Source organism: Schistocerca serialis, chromosome 3 (assembly GCF_023864345.2).
Source record: "Schistocerca serialis cubense isolate TAMUIC-IGC-003099 chromosome 3, iqSchSeri2.2, whole genome shotgun sequence".
NCBI lineage: Eukaryota > Metazoa > Arthropoda > Insecta > Orthoptera > Acrididae > Schistocerca > Schistocerca serialis.
The window spans coordinates 548,075,743-548,096,055 of record NC_064640.1 but is presented as its reverse complement, the minus strand read 5'-3'; the positions used below and the strand labels follow the sequence as shown (position 1 = coordinate 548,096,055).

The following is a 20,313-nucleotide window of genomic DNA, read 5'->3' as shown; positions in this document are numbered from 1 at the left end:
GGATATAATATATATAATCAATATTATTAAATGTAAAATTTTATATTAATACAAATAATTATATTAATTATAATAATATAATTTAATATACTTTCTATAATCAGATTATTTAATTAATTAATATTTAAGTTAACTTAATATCAAGTTAATTTTATATTAATACCATATTACATTAATTTACATAATTATATAAAATGTATTTATTATATTATTTAATCTTTCTTTGTTATTAGTGGAAAGAAAGATTAAATAAGAAAGATTATAATACATTTATAGGTATACATGTTCCATATTAATCTTTATTTATATATAATAGAGATGTTGTTTTCATTCGAGGGTGTGTTTCTTTTTTTTAGTCATTTTTTGTGTTTTTTTTTCTTTAAATATTTGAATCTTTTATGTTTTCTTATTTTTATAAATTTTTAAATTTCTTATTTTTTTTCCAAAAGTTTTATTCTTGCTAATTTATTCACTTTTTCTTTCTATTATATGTAAGTTTTGTTGAACTAAATGTTCTATTTTGCAGTAATTTGATTTAACTATCAAGTGATTTTGGATTTAGCAATTGATTTAGTATCAGCATAATTCGTGCCAGCAGCTGCAGTTATACGATTGATACAAGTGAATATTATTGGTTAAAACAGTTGTTTATATTTTTAGGTTTAAAATATAAATTTGTAAGGTGAAATGTTAAATTTTATTTATAGCTCTTTTTATGAATCTGTGAAATTTGAATAATAAACTAGGATTAGGTACCCTATTATTTTAAATGTTAATTATATTTACCAGCGTACTATTAGTTAAGGTCTTTAAACCCAAAGAATTTGGCGGTATCTCATTCGATTCAGAGGAACCTACCCCGTGATTGATAATACACGATTTAGTCTACTTAATTTATTTGTTTGTATATCTCCGTTATCAGAGAATCTTTTTAGAGTTATAATTCTCAAGATTTATAATTATAAAATATTTTTGGTCAAGGTGCAGCTTATAGTTAAGAGGAGGTGGGTTACAATAGATTTTTGTTTATAACGGATTTGATGGTGAAATACTATTAATGAAGGTGGATTTGATAGTAATTTAATTTATTTAATTTAACTGATATTGGCTCTGAGGTGTGTACACATCGCCCGTCGCTCTCATTATTGATTATTCTATTTTATTATTTTAATTTAGCATCAATTTAGATGAGATAAGTCGTAACATAGTAGATGTACTGGAAAGTGTATCTAGGAAGAGTTTCAAGATATAACTTATTAGTAAAGTGTTTCATTTACACTGAAAATTTTTCTGTGCAAATCAGGATATCTTGATTATTTATTTTATTATATTTATTTTTTGTTTATTTAATTATTTAATAAAAATAAATTTGTCGAATTTTGTCATAGTATATTTTGTAGAATTGTTTTTTAGATTATAGTTAATTGGTAATGTAATTGTTTTATGAAATATTATTTTAAATTTTTAAAAGTAGATTTTATTTATTGTCCCTTTTGTATCAGGGTTTATCAAAATTTTAGTATTTACTTTACTTCTCTCGATTTGGGTTGATTTATAAATAAATTATAGTTAATTTATCATAATTATTATTAAATTATTTATAGAAATGAGATGTTAATCGTTTCCCAAGATATCTAGGTTCTTAGAAAAAATTTAATTTTTTGAAGTTAATTGTTATTATTTAATTTTTTAGGTATAAATATTAACTTATTTATTCTTTAAGGGATAAGCTTTGAAGTTAATAACCTATAATTTGTTTTATAAAATATAATAGTAAGCTTTAAACCAGCTATCTCTAAGATCACGTTTTAGTTCATTATTTTTATTTTAGATTTTATAATTATATTAGGTTTTTTATTAAGATTATAAATTTATTTTTAAAATTTTTGTAATAATGATAGAATTAGTATATTTAGTTGTATATAATTTTTACCTTGTGAATTTATTATAAGGAACTAGGCAAAATTGGTTTAAGCCTGTTTATCAAAACCATGTCCTCTTGAAAATAGTTTGAGGTCTGGCCTCCTCACTGAGCAGATTTTTAAAGAGCCGCGGTATTTTGACCGTGCAAAGGTAGCATAATCATTAGTGTCTTAATTAGTGGCTGCAATGAATGGCTTGACGAGAAATCAACTGTCTCTTAATAAAATCTTGAATTTAACTTTTGAGACAAAAGGCTTAAATTTATCTTTAGGACGAGAAGACCCTATAGAGTTTAACATTTTATTTTTAAATAGTTTTTTGTTTGTCTTTCTATATTTAATGATGATGTTTTGTCAGGGTGACATGAAGAATAAATAAACTCTTCATTATTATATCATTTATTTATGTTTGTTGTTTTGACCCATAATTTATGATCATAAGATTAAGTTACCTTAGGGATAACAGCGTAATTGTTTTTGAGAGCTCATATCGACAAAGCAGATTGCGACCTCGATGTTGGATTAAGAAAAATTTTGGGTGCAGTAGCCCAGTAATTAGGTCTGTTCGACCTTTAAATTCTTACATGATCTGAGTTCAGACCGGCGTGAGCCAGGTCGGTTTCTATCCTAAGATTATTAATTCATATTAGTACGAAAGGACCATATGTTTGAAAAAATTTTTATTTTATTGATTAATACTAATCAAATTACTATTTTGACAGATTAATGTGTTGAATTTAGAACTCATTTATGTAGATTTTTTCTACAAATAGTATTGATACTTTATGATTTATTTATGTTTATTTTGAATTTTCTTTTATTAGTTATTTGTGTTTTAATTAGTGTTGCTTTTTTAACTTTAAGAGAGAGTAAGGTTTTAGGTTACATTCAAATTCGAAAGGGTCCAAATAAGGTAGGTTTTGTTGGAATTCCTCAACCCTTTAGTGATGCTATCAAGTTAATTTGTAAGGAACAGCCAATTTCTATTATATCTAATTATTTACTTTATTACTTTCCTCCTGTTTTTAATTTAATAATTTCCTTGGCTGTTTGAGTGATTTTCCCTTACTTTATTATGGATTTTTGTTTTTTTTATGTTGTACTAGATTAGGTGTTTATTCTGTTATAATTGCTTGTTGGTCTTCTAATTCAAACTATTCTTTACTAGGTCCTCTTCGTTCTGTTGCTCAAACAATTTCATATGAAGTTAGTTTGGCTTTAATTTTATTATTTTTAATTATTTTAATTGGTAGTTTTAACATGTTTGATTTTATAAATTATCAGCATTATTGTTGATTTATTATTATTTCTTTTCCTTTAACTTTAGCTTGTTTTGCTTCTTGTTTAGCTGAGACTAACCATACTCCTTTTGACTTTGCCGAAGGTGAATCTGAGTTAGTTTCAGGTTTTAATATTGAATATGGTGCAGGTGGTTTTACTTTAATTTTTTTAGCTGAGTATACTAGAATTGTTTTTATATGAATATTATTAGCTTCAATTTTTTTAGGTGGTGACTTTTATTCTTTGATAGTTTTTATTAAGCTTGCTGTTATGTCCTTTCGTTTTATTTGAGTTCATGGGACATTACCACGTTTTCGTTATGATAAGTTAATGTACTTAGCTTGAAAGAGTTTTTTGCCATTATCTTTAAATTTTTTTATTTTCTTTGTTCGTTTAAAGATTTTATTTATTTCATTTATTTAGTGTAATTTTTTAAGAAAAGTTAATAGAAGAGTTAAACTTCTACTTTTATGTTTTCAAAACATATGCTTTTCCTAAGCTAATTAACTTATTATTCCTTAATTAGTTTACCTCATGCGTTTGCTACATGTACATTAATTAAGAAGTATGTAAAGTAGATAATTGTTAATATTTGTCCTGTTATAATGTAAGGTTCTTCAACAGGTCGTTTTCCAATTCATGTTAATAAGCATACAACAACTACTATAATTCAGAATAAAATCTGATTGATAGGAAAGAATTGAATACCTCGGAATGGTGTTATATTATAAAATGGTAAAATTATTAAGATTCTAATTAATAAGAATAAAGCAATAACACCTCCTAGTTTATTAGGGATTGATCGTAGAATTGTGTATGCAAATAAGAAATATCATTCTGGTTGAATATGAACGGGGGTTACTAACGGGTTGGCAGGTAGAAAATTATCTGGATCTCCCAGGAGGTAAGGATTAATCAAGCACAGTATAATTAATAATGATGTTATTAATACAAATGTAATAGAGTCCTTGAAAGTAAAGTATGGGTGAAATGGGTTTTTTTCAATATCTCCATTTAGGCCTAAGGGGTTATTAGACCCTGTTTGGTGGAGGAAGAATAAATGAATTGCTGCCATTGCAGCAATAATAAACGGTAGTACAAAATGGAATGTAAAGATTCGATTTAATGTTGCATTATCAACAGCAAACCCTCCGCATACTCATTGAACTAAATCTGCTCCTAAATACGGAATTGCTGATAATAAATTAGTAATTACTGTCGCACCTCAGAATGAAATTTGATCTCAAGGTAAAACGTATCCTATAAATGCAGTTGCTATAACTATGAATAGGATTACTGTACCAATTATTCAGGTGTGTATGTATATGTAAGATCCAAGGTAAATTCCTTGTCTGACATGTAAATAAATACAATTTAAAAATATAGAAGCTCCATTTGCATGTAAGGTTCGAATAATTCAGCCATTATTTACGTCTTGGGAGATGTAACTACACTACTAAATGCTATTTCAATATTTGATGTATAATGTATAGCTAAAAATAGTCCAGTTACAATTTGAATTACCAAACATAACCCTAGTAGAGACCAAAATTCCATCAAAATGAAATATTTGTTGGTGCAGGTAAATCAACTAAAGAGTTATTAATGATTTTAATTAAAGGATGTCTCAATTGTAAGGGTTTATTCATTAGTAAATTATCTTATTTTACGAATAGGCGCTGGTTAATGTTGGTGATTTTAACAACTGCTAATAGCGCTAAAAATAAATAAATTATTATTATTATTGTGATACTGAATGTTGGTCTATTATATTGTTTATCTAAAGATATTGTTATTTCTTGATAATTGATTGAATTATCAATATTTATAGTTTCAGTATTTTTGAAAAAGTCTAAAAATATTATTATATATTAAATAATTAATGTTGATATGATAAATATGCATATTGTTAAGGTAATAATTATCGTAATTGATTTAGGTTGAAATATTTCGTTTGATGCAATTCTCATAATATAAATAAATAGAACTAATATACCACCAAGAAACGTTAAAAATAAAATTTATGATAATCAATACCATTCCATTATTGTTCCTGTTATTAGTCCAACTGAAAAAGTTTGTAGGATAAAGAAAAGCATTATTGATATTGTGCGTCTTAATTTAATAAGATTAATATTTATTATGTTTGATAGCGATATAATTATTATTTTGATCATTTCAGGGGTTAGTTTATTAACAATATCGGTTTTGGGGACCGATGATGGAAAGCTTTTCCACCTCTGAAGTTTTAATAGTGGGGGCTGGACTTATTTCAGGTTTACAAGACCGGCGTTTTTTTAAACTATTAAAACTAATGTTTATATTCTCTGTCTTTACTTCTTTATTGATTTATTTTGCTGGTGTTTATATTTTTTCTTCTAAACGTAAGCATTTATTAATGGTTCTTTTGAGATTAGAATATATTGTTCTTTCTTTATTTATATTGGTTATTGTTTTTCTTATTGAGTTTGATTATGATTATTTTTTTCCTGTTATTTTTTTGGTTTTCTCTGTTTGTGAAGGTGCTTTAGGTCTTTCTATTTTTGGTATCAATAATTCGTTCTCATGGGAATGATTTTTTTAATTCTTTTGGTTTATCTTTATGTTAAAGTATTTATTTAAAACTATTTTTTGATCCCTCTTTGTTTGGTCAATAATTGTTGATGGTTGGTTCATTCTTTAATGTTTCTGTCTAGTTTTGTTTTTATGATTTGTGTTTATTCATATGCAGATTTGAATATGATTACATATTACTTTGGTATTGATTATTTTTCTTTTAGTTTGATTCTGCTTAGTTTTTGAATTTGTTGCTTAATAATGTCTGCTAGAGGTTCAGTTTATTTAAGTTCTTATCATTCTAATTTTTTTGTCTTCATAGTCTCAATTTTAATGATTATGCTTTATTGTTCGTTTGCTAGATTGAGTCTTCTTTCTTTTTATATTTTTTTTGAGGCTAGATTGGTTCCTACTTTACTTTTGATTTTGGGTTGAGGCTATCAACCTGAACGGTTGCAGGCTGGTGTTTACTTAATTTTTTATACTCTGGTTGCTAGATTGCCTTTATTATTAGTGTTATTTAAGGTTTATGATTTTTCTAATACTTTATATTTCCCTTTATTGGTTGATTTTGGTTCTTATTATTTTATATTTTATGTGTTTATAATACTTGCTTTTTTAGTTAAGATGCCGATATTTATGGTTCGTTTGTGGCTTCCTAAGGCCCATGTTGAGGCCCCTATTTCAGGTAGAATGATTCTTGCTGGAGTTTTATTAAAGTTAGGTGGTTACAGTATTTTTCGTGTTAAGAAAGTTATTTCTTATTTGGGTTTAAAGTTTATTATTTTTGATTGTCTTTAGGTTGATCTGGTGGGGTTATTGTTACATTGATTTGTTTTCGTCAGCTTGATTTAAAGTCTTTAATTGCATATTCTTCTGTTGCTCATATAAGAATGGTTATTGGAGGATTGATAACTATGAATTGATGAGGTTGTATGGGTTCTCTTTCTTTAATGGTTGGTCATGGTTTGTGTTCTTCCGGTTTATTTTGTTTATCTAATATTATTTATGAGCGTTTAGGTAGACGAAGATTATCAATTAACAAGGGTATAATTAATTTGATACCAAGTATGGCTTTATGATGATTCCTTTTGAGATCTTCTAATATAGCTGCTCCTCCTTCTTTAAATTTGGTAGGTGAAGTTAGATTATTAAATAGAATTATATCTTGATCTTCTTTTAGATTTTTTGCTTTCATTTTTTTGTCTTTTTTTAGAGCTGTTTATACTTGATATATGTATTCTTATTCTCAGCATGGTAATTATTATTCTGGTGTTTTTACTTGTTCTCTTGGTTATTTTCGTGAATATCATCTTTTACTTTTACATTGATTGCCTTTAAATATTCTTTGCTTAAAGGGAGAGTATTTTTTTTTGTTTAGGTTGCTTAAGTATTTTAAATAAAAATGTTGTTTTGTGGAATCAATGATATGAATTTTTCATCTTAGGCCGTGAATTTGTTTTCTATTTGTTCTTTTAGTTTTTTTTCTTTATTTTATTCTAGAACTATAATTTTTATTTTGGGTTTTTATTATTTAATAATTGATTATAGAGTTTTTGTTGAATGAGAACTTTTCAATTTAAATGGTTCTATGGTTGTTATGACTTTAATTTTGGATTGAATGTCTCTTATTTTTACGTCTTTTGTTATGTATATTTCTTCTTTGGTTATTTATTATAGAGAGGATTATATGTTGGGAGAAAAAAATATAAATCGTTTTATTATTATTGTTTTAATATTTATTCTTTCTATAGGTTTTTTAATTATCAGTCCTAATTTGATTCGAATTTTATTGGGATGGGGTGGTTTAGATTTAGGTATTTATTATCAAAAAGTGAAATCTTATAGTGCGGGTATGTTAACTGCACTTTCTAATCGTATTGGTGATGTTGCTATTTTAATTTCTATCGCTTGAATATTGAATTTTGGTGGTTGAAATTATATTTATTATTATGATTTTATTTCTAATTCTTTGGAAATAAAGCTTATTACTATATTAATTGTTTTAGCAGCTATAACTAAAAGAGCTCAAATTCCCTTTTCTTCTTGACTTCCTGCTGCTATGGCTGCCCCTACTCCTGTTTCTGCTTTGGTTCATTCTTCTACTCTTGTTACTGCTGGGGTTTATTTAGTAATTCGTTTCGGACCAATATTAGATACTTATAATTGTGGTTAATTCTTACTTTTAATTGGTTGTATAACTATGTTTATGGCTGGTTTGGGAGCAAATTATTGCTCTTTCTACTTTAAGACAACTTGGTTTAATAATAAGAATTTTGGCTATGGGTTATCCAAAACTTGCATTTTTTCATTTATTAGCTCATGCTTTATTTAAGGCTTTATTGTTTATGTGTGCAGGTTCAATAATTCATAATTTAAAGGATTCTCAGGATATTCGTTTTACAGGTTCAATTGTTAATTTTATGCCTTTAACTTCAGTTTGTTTTAATGTTTCTAGTTTGTCTTTGTGTGGTATACCATTTTTAGCAGGTTTTTAGTCAATGGATTTAATTCTTGAAATGGTTTGTTTAAGATGAATTAATTGTTTGATTTTTTTTTCTTTATTTCTTTTCTACTGGTTTAACTGCTTCTTATTCTTTTCGTCTTTTTTATTATTCGATATCTGGTGATAATAATTTTTATTCTAGATTTTCTTTTGATGATAAGGGTTATTATTTTTCTTTTGGTATAATTGGTTTATTGTTTGTTGCAGTTTTTGCTGGTAGTCTTTTGTCTTGGTTAATTTTTCCTGTTCCTCATGTGATTGCCTTGCCTTATTATTCAAAGTTTTTAAATATTACTGTAGTTGTTTTGGGTGCTTATTTGGGTTATCTTATTTCTAATTTTGATTTTTCTCAAAATTTATTTTCTTTAAGTATACTTTCTTTTGTCAGATTTGCTGGTTCTATGTGGTTTATACCTTTTATTTCGACTAAGTTTATTAGATATTTTCGTTTAAAATTGGGTTATTGTTCATCTAAATCAATTGATTATGGTTGAGGTGAATTATTTGGTGGTCAAGGTTTGTATAGACTATTTATTTATTTAATTAGTTATATACAAGGTTGATATGATTCTAATTTTAAGATTTATCTTTTAACTTTTATTTTTTGAATATTTATTTTGGTGGTATTATTTTTCGTTTACTTAAATAGCTTATAATTAGAGCGTGACACTGAAGATGTTAAGGAAGTATTTTTACTTTTAGGTATTTATAAATATACATATATTATTTCTACAGTGAAAATGTAAGGTTTTATTTAAACTATATAAATTTTAGAAATGTTATCGGAGTTTAACCGCTAATATAAAAAGTTAGCAGCTTCCATATTGGCTTTACATTTCCTTAATTGGAACTTAATAGTTCAATTATATTATTAACAGTAATATGCAACTTTTTGGCTTCAATTAATAAGAATAAGGGTATTTTATTTACCAACCTTCCAGGTCGAAACAGACTGCAATACTTCGCTTCTTATACTATTTAAGGTTGATTGATTATATCAATACTTTTTGAATGCAACCCAAATGTTATGTTTAACTACAACCCCTTATTCTGCTCATTGTAAGGCTCCTTGATTTCATTCATGGTATAGTCCACCTAATAAAAATATTATAAACAATATTGTTGATACTGTTCAGATTATAATGTCTGAAGTTTTAAAAATAATTACAATTGGGAGGATTAGTGTGATTTCTACATCAAAAATTAAGAAAATTACTGCACTTAAGAAGAATCGAAGTGAGAATGGTATTCGTGCTGATCTTTTTGGGTCAAATCCACACTCAAATGGTGATCTTTTTTCTCGGTCATTAATTAATTTTTTTGATAATGTTGTTGCAAGGATTATAACAATTATTGGAATAACAAATCTAATAAAAATTCTTGTAGATAAAATTAGGATTGTTTTTCTTGATTTATATCAAATATACTATTTATACTAGATAAACAATTATCTACCTCATCAATAAATAGAAATGTATAAGAATAATCATACTATGTCTACAAAGTGTCAGTATCATGCTGCTACTTCAAATCCAAATTGGCGTCTTGGTGAGAAATGGTTTATTAAATGTCGAAGTAGACATGTTGATAAGAAAATTGTTCCGATAATTACATGTAGACCATGGAATCCTGTTGCAACAAAGAATGTTGATCCATAAACTGCGTCTGCAATGGTGAAGGGTGCTTCTCAATATTCGTATGCTTGAAGTATAGTGAAGTATAGTCCTAGTAGTACTGTGAAGAATAGTCCTTGTAATGCTTGAGTATGATTAGATTCTAATAAACTAGGATGTGCTCATGTTACTGATACTGCTGATGCAAAAAGAATAGCTGTATTAAGTAATGGAATTTGTATGGGATTAAAAGGTTGAATTCCTATTGGGGGTCATAATATCCCTAGTTCAATAGTGGGTGCTAGTCTTCTTCTAAAAATGCTAAGAAAAATGAAACAAAGAATAGTACTTCTGATGCAATAAATAAAATTATTCCTCATCGTAATCCAATTGATACAAATCCCGTATGTAGTCCTTGGTATGCTCCTTCTCGTACTACATCTCGTCATCATTGGATTATAGTTATTAGGGTAAATCCAAATCCGATTATAAATAAGTTAATGTTAAATAGATGAAATCATTTTGCTAATCCAGATACTAGAAATATTGCTCCAATTGCTCCTGTTAATGGTCAAGGTCTGTAATCTACTAAGTGGAATGGGTGGTTTGAGTGAGTTGTTAACATAAGTTTAGTATACTTCTCTAGATTATAACGTTCTTAATATTGAGAAAACATAGGCTTGAATTATTGCTACTGCTGATTCTAGAATTAACAGAAGTATTTGTCCAATAATTAATAGTGAAATTAAGTTTATTGCTATAGATGGTCCTGTATTTCCTAGTAATGTTAATAGTAAGTGTCCTGCAATTATATTTGCTGCTAGTCGTACTGCTAGCGTACCTGGTCGAATGACATTTCTAATTGTTTCAATTAATACTATAAATGATATTAATGCAGGTGGTGTTCCTTGGGGGACAAGGTGTGTAAATATGTGTTTGGTATGATCAATTCATCCAAATAACATAAATCTTAATCATATAGGTAGAGCGATTGCAAATGTTAATGCTAAATGTCTTGTTCTAGTAAAGATGTAGGGGAATAATCCTATGAAATTATTAAATAGTATTATAATAAAGATTGAAATGAAGATGAATGTTGTTCCATTAAATGATTTTGGTCCTAGTAGTGTTTTAAATTCATTGTGTAAGGTTAAGTTTAGTTTATTTCACATAATATTAATTCGTGATGGTGTAAGTCAAAATATTGATGGGATAAATAATAATCCTAAGAATGTTCTAGTTCAATTTAATGATAAATTGAAGATATTAGTTGATGGATCAAATGTTGAAAATAAGTTTGTTATCATTTTTAATTCAAGTTCTTTATATCAATTGTTCTTTTTTCTGCTCTTTTAATAAGATTTGGTTTAAATGAGAAAAAGTTTATTTGATTAAATAAAAAAAATGTAGTCGAAAATATAATAAATAGGGAGAATCATATGAGAGGGGATATTTGAGGGATTTGGATTAAATTTTTCCATCAGAAGTAGTCGTTAATTTACTATTTTTTGGTTTAAGAGACCATTACTTACTTTCAGTCATCAGATGTATTTCAAGGTGTACTAGTTATTTAGTTATTTTACATTGACACTCTAATTATATATATTTTAACTAACTCCTTAGATTATCTTAGATAATCACTTGATAAATAAGTTTACCGAAGTTCTTTCAATTACAATTGGTATGAATCTGTGGTTTGCTCCACTAATTTCTGAGCATTGTCCAAAGAACAGTCCAGGTCGGTTTATTGTAAATGCTCCTTGGTTTAGTCGGCCCGGCGTTGCGTCAATTTTAACCTCTAATGCAGGTTTATTTTTATATAGTATTTTGTTTGTCTTCCTGTATTTAATGATGATGTTATGTTGGGGTGACATGAAGAATAAATAAACTCTTCATTATTATATCATTTATTATGTTTGTTGTTTTGATCCATAATTTACGATCATAAGATTAAGTTACCTTAGCGATAACAGCGTAATTGTTTTTGAGAGCTCATATCGAAAAAGCAGATTGCGACCTCGATGTTGGATTAAGAGAAATTTTGGATGCAGTAGCCCAGTAATTAGGTCCGTTCGACCTTTAAATTCTTACAAGATCTGAGTTCAGACCGGCGTGAGCCAGGTCGGTTTCTATCCTAAGATTATTAATTCATATTAGTACGAAAGGACCATATGGTTGTAATATTTATTATTTTATTGATTAATACTAATTAAATTACTATTTTGACAGATTAATGTGTTGAATTTAGAATTCATTTATGCAGATTTTTTCTACAAATAGTATTGATACTTTACGATTTATTTATGTTTATTTTGAATTTTCTTTTATTAGTTATTTGTGTTTTAATTAGTGTTGCTTTTTTAACTTTATTAGAGCGTAAGGTTTTAGGTTACATTCAAATTCGAAAGGGTCCAAATAAGGTAGGTTTTGTTGGAATTCCTCAACCCTTCAGAGATGCTATCAAGTTAATTTGTAAGCAGCAGCCAATTCCTATTATATCTAATTATTTACTTTATTACTGTTCTCCTGTTTTTAATTTAATAATTTCCTTGGCTGTTTGAGTGATTTTCCCTTACTTTATTATGGATTTTTGTTTTTTTTATGTTGTACTAGATTAGGTGTTTATTCTGTTATAATTGCTTGTTGGTCTTCTAATTCAAATTATTCTTTACTAGGTCCTCTTCGTTCTGTTGCTCAAACAATTTCATATGAAGTTAGTTTGGCTTTAATTTTATTATCTTTAATTATTTTAATTGGTAGTTTTAACATGTTTGATTTTATAAATTATCAGCATTATTGTTGATTTATTATTATTTCTTTTCCTTTAACTTTAGCTTGTTTTGCTTCTTGTTTAGCTGAGACTAACCATTCTCCTTTTGACTTTGCCGAAGGTGAATCTGAGTTAGTTTCAGGTTTTAATATTGAATATGGTGCAGGTGGTTTTACTTTAATTTTTTTAGCTGAGTATACTAGAATTGTTTTTATATGAATATTATTAGCTTCAATTTTTTTAGGTGGTGACTTTTATTCTTTGATATTTTTTATTAAGCTTGCTGTTATGTCCTTTGGTTTTATTTGAGTTCGTGGGACATTACCACGTTTTCGTTATGATAAGTTAATGTACTTAGCTTGAAAAAGTTTTTTCCCATTATCTTTAAATTTTTTTATTTTCTTTGTTGGTTTAAAGATTTTATTTATTTCTTTTATTTAGTGAAACTTTTTAAGAAAAGTTAATAGAAGAGTTAAACTTCTAGTTTTATGTTTTCAAAACATATCCTGTTGCTAAGCTAATTAACTTATTATTCCTTAATTAGTTTATCTCATGTGTTCGCAACATGTACATTAATTAAGAAGTATGTAAAGTAGATAATTGTTAAGATTTGTCCTGTTATAATGTGAGGTTCTTCAACAGGTCGTTTTCCAATTCATGTTAATAAGCATACAACAACTACTATAATTCAGAATAAAATCTGATTGATAGGATGGAATTGAATACCTCGGAATGGTGTTTTATTATAAAATGGTAAAGTTATTAAGATTCTAATTGATAAGAATAATGCAATAACACCTCCTAGTTTATTAGGGATTGAATGTACAATTGCGTATGCAAATAAGAAATATCATTCTGGTTGAATATGGACAAGGGTTACGAATGGGTTGGCAGGTACAAAATTATCTGGATCTCCCAGGAGGTAAGGATTAATCAAGCACAGTATAATTAAAAATGATGTTATTAATACAAACGTAATAGAGTCCTTGAAAGTAAAGTATGAGTTAATTGGGATTTTTTCAATATCTACATTTAGGCCTAAGGGGTTATTAGACCCTGTTTGGTGGAGGATGAATAAATGAATTGCTGCCATTGCAGCAATAATAAACGGTAGTACAAAATGGAATGTAAAGAATCGATTTAATGTTGCATTATCAACAGCAAACCCTCCTCATACTCATTGAACTAAAACTGTTCCTAAATACGGAATTGCTGATAATAAATTAGTAATTACTGTCGCACCTCAGAATGATATTTGACCTGAAGGTAAAACGTATCCTATAAATGCAGTTGCTATAACTAAGAATTACATTACTGTACTAATTATTCAGGTGTGTATGTATATGTAAGATCCATAGTAAATTCCTTGTCCGACATGTAAATAAATACAAATAAAAAATATAGAAGCTCCATTTGCATATAAGGTTCGAATAATTCCGCCATTATTTACGTCTCGGCAGATGTGAACTACACTACTAAACGCTATTTCAATATTTGATGTATAATGTATAGCTAAAAATATAATTTAATTTATTTTCTCAAATTAGATTATTTAACTATTTAATATTTAAGTTAACATCATATAAAGTTAATATTATATAAATACCATATTACGTTAATTTACATAATTATATAAAATATATTTATTATGTTATTTAATCTTGACCACCAAATAATTCACCTCATCCATAATCAAATAAATTAGATGAATAATAATCCAATTTTAAAGGAAAATATGTAATAAACTTAGTCGAAATAAAAGGAATAAACCACATAGAACCAGCAATTCTGACAAAAGAAAGTATACTTAAAGAAAATAAATTTTGAGAAAAATCAAAATTAGAAATAAGATAACCCAAATAAGCACCCAAAACAACTACAGTAATAGTTAAGAACTTTAAATAATAAGGCAAGGCAATCACATGAGGAACAGGAAAAATTAACCAAGACAAGAGACTACCACCAAAAACAGCAACAAACAATAAACAAATTATACCAAAAGAAATATAATAACCCTCATCATCAAAAGAAAATCTAGAATAAAAATTATTATCACCAGGTGTTGAATAATAAAAAAGACAAAAAGAATAAGAAGCAGTTAAACCAGTAGAAAAGAAATAAAGAAAAAAATTCAAACAATTAATTCATCTTCGACAAACCATTTCAAGAATTAAATCCTTTGAATAAAAACCTGCTAAAAATGGTATACCATACAAAGACAAACTAGAAACATTAAAACAAACTGAAGTTAAAGGCATAAAATTAACAATTGAACCTATAAAACGAATATCCTGAGAATCCTTTAAATTATGAATAATTGAATGTGCACACATAAACAATAAAGCCTTAAATAAAGCATGAGCTAATAAATGAAAAAATGCATGTTTTGGATAACCCATAGCCATAATTCTTATTATTAAACCAAGTTGTCTTAAAGTAGAAAGAGCAATAATTTTCTTCAAATCAAATTCAAATTTGCTCCCAAACCAGCCATAAACATAGTTATACAACCAATTAAAAGTAAGAATCAACCACAATTATAAGTATCTAATATTGGTCTGAAATGAATTAATAAATAAACCCCAGCAGTAACAAGAGTAGAAGAATGAACCAAAGCAGGGGCAGCCATAGCAGCAGGAAGTCAAGAAGAAAAGGGAATTTGAGCACTTTTAGTTATAGCTGCTAAAACAATTAATATAGTAATAAGCTTTATTTCAAAAGAATTAGAAATATAATCATAATAATAAATATAATTTCAACCACCAAAATTCAATATTCAAGCAATAGAAATTAAAATAGCAACATCACCAATACGATTAGAAAGTGCAGTTAACATACCCGCACTATAAGATTTCACATTTTGATAGTAAATAACTAAACAATAAGAAACTAAACCTAAACCATCCCATCCCAATAAAATTCGAATCAAATTAGGACTTATAATTAAAAAACCTATAGAAAGAATAAATATTAAAACAATAATAATAAAACGATTTATATTTTTTCTCCCGACATATAATCCTCTCTATAATAAATAACCAAAGAAGAAATATACATAACAAAAGACATAAAAATAAGAGACATCCAATCCAAAATTAAAGTCATAACAACCATAGAACCATTTAAATTAAAAAGTTCTCATTCAACAAAAACTCTATAATCAATTATTAAATAATAAATACCCAAATAAAAATTATAGTTCTAGAAAAAGATAAAGAAAAAAACTCAAAGAACAAATTGAAAACAAATTCACAGCCTAAGATGAAAAATTCATATCATTGATTCCACAAAACAACATTTTTAATTAAAATATTTAAGCAACCTAAACAAAAAAAATACTCTCCCTTTAAACAAAGAAAATTTAAAGGCAAACAATGTAAAAGTAAAAGATGATATTCACGAAAATAACCAAGAGAACAAGTATAAACACCAGAATAATAATTACCATGATGAGAATAAGAATACATATATAAAGTATAAACAGCTCTAAAAAATGACAAAAAAATTAAAGCAAAAAATCTAAAAGAAGATCAAGATACAATTCTATTTAATAATCTAAGTTCACCTACCAAAATTAAAGAAGGAGGAGCAGCTATATTAGAAGATCTCAAAAGGAATCATCATAAAGCCATTCTTGGTTCCAAATTAATTATACCCTTGTTAATTAATAATCTTCGTCTACCTAAACGCTCATAAATAACATTAGATAAACAAAATAAACCAGAAGAACACAAACCATGACCAACCATTAAAGAAAGAGAACCCATACAACCTCATCAATTCATAGTTATCAATCCTCCAATAACCATTCTTATATGAGCAACAGAAGAATATGCAATTAAAGACTTTAAATCAACCTGACGAAAACAAATCAATGTAACAATAACCCCACCAGATAAACCTAAAGACTATCAAAAATAATTAAACTTTAAACCCAAATAAGAAATAACCTTCATAACACGAAAAATACCGTAACCACCTAACTTTAATAATACACCAGCAAGAATCATTCTACCTGAAATAGGGGCCTCAACATGGGCCTTAGGAAGCCACAAATGAACCTAAAATATCGGCATCTTAACTAAAAAAGCAAGAATTAAAAACACATCAAATATAAAATAATAAGAACCAAAATCAACCAATAAAGGAAAATATAAAGTATTAGAGAAATCATAAACCTTAAATAACACTAATAATAAAGGCAATCTAGCAACCAGAGTATAAAAAATTAAATAAACACCAGCCTGCAACCGTTCAGGTTGATAGCCTCAACCCATAATCAAAAGTAAAGTAGGAACCTATCTAGCCTCAAAAAATATATAAAAAGAAAGAAGACTCAATCTAGCAAACGAACAATAAAGCATAATCATTAAAATCAAGACTATAAAGACAAAGAAATTAGATTGATAAGAACTTTAATAAACTGAACCTCTAGCAGTAATTATTAAGGAACAAATTCAAAAACTAAGCAGAATCAAACTAAAAGAAAAATAATCAATACCAAAATAATATGTTATCATATTCAAATCTGCATATGAATAAACACAAATCATAAAAACAAAACTAGACAGAAACATTAAAGAATGAACCAACCATCAACAATTATTGACCAAACAAAGAGGGATCAAAAAATAGTTATAAATAAATACTTTAACATAAAGGTAAACCAAAAGAATTAAAAAAATCATTCCTATGAGAACGTATTATTGAAACTAAAATAGAAAGACCTAAAGCACCTTCACAAACAGAAAAAACCAAAAAAATAGCTGGAAAAAAGTAATCATTATCTTTCTCAATAAGAAAAACAATAACCAATATAAATAAAGAAAGAACAATATATTCTAATCTCAAAAGAACCATTAATAAATGCTTACGTTTAGAAGAAAAAACATAAACACCAGGAAATAAATCAGTAAAGAAGTAAAGACAGAGATTATAAACATTAGTTTTAATAGTTAAAAAAAACGCCGGTCTTGTAAACCGGAAATAAGTCCAGCCCCCACTTTTAAAACTTCAGAGGTGGAAAAGCTTTCCATCATCAGTCCCTAAAACCGATATTGTTAATAAACTAACCCCTGAAATGATCAAAATAATAATTATATCGCTATCGAACGTAATAAATATTAATTTTATTAAATTAAGACACCCAATATCAATAATGCTTTTCATTATCCTACAAACATTTCTAGTTGGACTAATAAGAGGAACAATAATGGAAAGATATTGATTATCATATATTTTATTTTAACGTTTCTTGGTGGTATATTAGTTCTATTTATTTATATTACGAGAATTGCATCAAACGAAATATTTCAACCTAAATCAATTACGATAATTATTACCTTAACAATATGAATATTTATCATATCAACATTAATTAATTTAGATATAACAATATTTATAGACTTTTTCAAAAATACTGAAACTATAAATATTGATAATTCAATCAATTATCAAGAAATAACAATATCTTTAGAAAAACTATATAATAGACCAACATTCATTATCACAATAATTATAATAATTTATTTATTTTTAGCACTATTAGCAGTTGTTGAAATCACCAACATTAACCAGGGGCCTATTCGTAAAATAAGATAATTTACTAATGAATAAACCCTTACGATTGAAACATTCTTTAATTAAAATCATTAATAACTCTTTAGTTGCTTTACCTGCACCAACAAATATTTCATTTTGATGGAATTTTGGGTCCCTACTAGGGTTATGTTTGGTAATTCAAATTGTAACTGGACTATTTTTAGCTATACATTATTCATCAAATATTGAAATAGCATTTAGTAGTGTAGTTCACATCCGCCAAGACGTAAATAATGGCTGAATTATTTGAACCTTACATGCAAATCGGCTGAAAGCAAGGTGAAAATACAGCCGTAATTTTTCCCGAGGGCATGCAGCTTTACTGTATGATTACATGATGATGGCGTCCTCTTGGGTAAAATATTCCTGAGGTAAAATAGTCCCCCATTCGGATCTCCAGGCAGTGACTACTCAAGAGGATGTCGTTATCAGGAGAAAGAAAACTGGCGTTCTACGGATGTCAGATCCCTTAATCGGGCAGGTAGGTTAGAAAATTTAAAAAGGGAAATGGATACGTTGAAGTTAGATATAGTGGGAATTAGTGAAGTTTGGTGGCAGGAGGAACAAGACTTCTGGTCAGGTGACTACAGGATTATAAACACAAAATCAAATAGGGGTAATGCAGGTGTAGGTTTAATAATGAATAGGAAAATAGGAATGTGGGTAAGCTACTACAAACAGCATAGTGAACACATTATTGTAGCCAAGATAGATACGAAGCCCACACCTACTACAGTAGTACAAGTTTATATGCCAACTAGCTCTGCAGATGATGAAGAAATTGAAGAAATTTATGATGAAATAAAAGAAATTATTCAGATTGTGAAGGGAGACGAAAGTTTAATAGTCATGGGTGACTGGAATTCGAGTGTAGGGGGGAAGGAAACATAGCAGGTGAATATGGATTGGGGGACAGAAATGAAAGAGGAAGCCGCCTGGTAGAATTTTGCACAGAGCACAACATAATCATAACTAACACTTGGTTTAAGAATCATGAAAGAAGGTTGTATACATGGAAGAACCCTGGTGATACTAAAAGGTATCAGATAGATTATATAATGGTAAGACAGTGATTTAGGAACCAGGTTTTAAATTGTAAGACATTTCCAGGGGCAGATGTGGACTCTGACCACAATATATTGGTTATGACCTGTAGATTAAAACTGAAGAAACTGCAAAAAGGTGGGAATTTAAGGAGATGGGACCTGGATAATCTAAAAGAACCAGAGGTTGTACAGAGATTCAGGGAGAGCATAAGGGAGCAATTGACAGGAATGGGGGAAATAAATACAGTAGAAGAAGAATGGGTAGCTTTGAGGGATGAAGTAGTGAAGGCAGCAGAGGATCAAGTAGGTAAAAAGACGAGGGCTAGTAGAAATCTTTGGGTAACAGAAGAAATATTGAATTTAATTGATGAAAGGAGAAAATATAAAAATGCAGTAAGTGAAACAGGCAAAAAGGATTACAAACGTCTCAAAAATGAGATTGACAGGAAGTGCAAAATGGCTAAGCAGGGATGGCTAGAGGACAAATGTAAGGATGTAGAGGCCTATCTCACTAGGGGTAAGATAGATACCGCCTACAGGAAAATTAAAGAGACCTTTGGAGATAAGAGAACGACTTGTATGAATATCAAGAGCTCAGATGGAAACCCAGTTCTAAGCAAAGAAGGGAAAGCAGAAAGGTGGAAGGAGTATATAGAGGGTCTATACAAGGGCGATGTACTTGAGGACAATATTATGGAAATGGAAGAGGATGTAGATGAAGATGAAATGGGAGATATGATACTGCGTGAAGAGTTTGACAGAGCACTGAAAGACCTGAGTCGAAACAAAGCCCCCAGAGTAGACAATATTCCATTGGAACTACTGACGGCCGTGGGAGAGCCAGTCCTGACAAAACTGTACCATCTGGTGAGGATGATGTATGAGACAGGCGAAATACCCTCAGACTTCATGAAGAATATAATAATTCCAATCCCAAAGAAAGCAGGTGTTGACAGATGTGAAAATTACCGAACTAATTACTTAATAAGTCACAGCTGCAAAATACTAACACGAATTC

The 20,313-nt window shown here is 28.2% G+C and overlaps 1 long non-coding RNA gene across 1 annotated transcript in view; it reads right to left on the bottom strand.

Moving 5' to 3' along the window:
- Positions 1–11,703: 11,703 nt before the first annotated feature.
- The window catches only part of LOC126470444 (uncharacterized), a 213,665-nt gene continuing 205,055 nt past the window's right edge, over positions 11,704–20,313 (bottom strand). The window contains exon 3 of the long non-coding RNA XR_007586205.1: positions 11,704–11,837. This is a non-coding gene — a long non-coding RNA (uncharacterized LOC126470444). The remainder of the gene's footprint in view (positions 11,838–20,313) is intronic.